This window comes from Penaeus monodon, chromosome 23 (assembly GCF_015228065.2).
Source record: "Penaeus monodon isolate SGIC_2016 chromosome 23, NSTDA_Pmon_1, whole genome shotgun sequence".
Classification (NCBI taxonomy): domain Eukaryota; kingdom Metazoa; phylum Arthropoda; class Malacostraca; order Decapoda; family Penaeidae; genus Penaeus; species Penaeus monodon.
The window spans coordinates 28,779,303-28,779,826 of record NC_051408.1 but is presented as its reverse complement, the minus strand read 5'-3'; positions in this window follow the sequence as shown (position 1 = coordinate 28,779,826).

Sequence of the window (524 nt, the reverse complement as noted above, 5' to 3'; positions counted from 1 at the left end):
ACGGACAAATAACCTGTTTTTCCTTTCCATTTCTTGTCTCGATGTTTAAATGAGGAACGTGCGAGGTTAATTTCAATTCCTATTTCATTCCCTTTTAATATTTCTTTACTCTTTTCCCCTCTTATAGCCATATACATGTATCTATATATTAATTAAATCTTTAAAAAATAGTTATCAGTCGTTGAGTTAGTGAATTCTAAATCTGGTTTGCTCATGGATGGGATGTGTTTGTCGATGATGGGCCTAGTGTTTTTAAAGTTTCATTTCTATATAATATGTGTGAAATTATACTGAAACAAAATGGTCTACCGAGCGCAAGAGGATATTAGGTAACATCGTGCTTTCGTTTCCACTACGTCCAAACTACATTGCGTGTATAGAACAGTACGATAACGTAACATGTCACATGTTTATGTCCTTGTCAACCGCGGTCAAGGCATTGGTTGGCTTCTGGAGTTCGAGGTCAGTTTGTGTTTAACCTGTTTGAATTATTCATCGTGAATACCCTATGGAATGTTTTATAA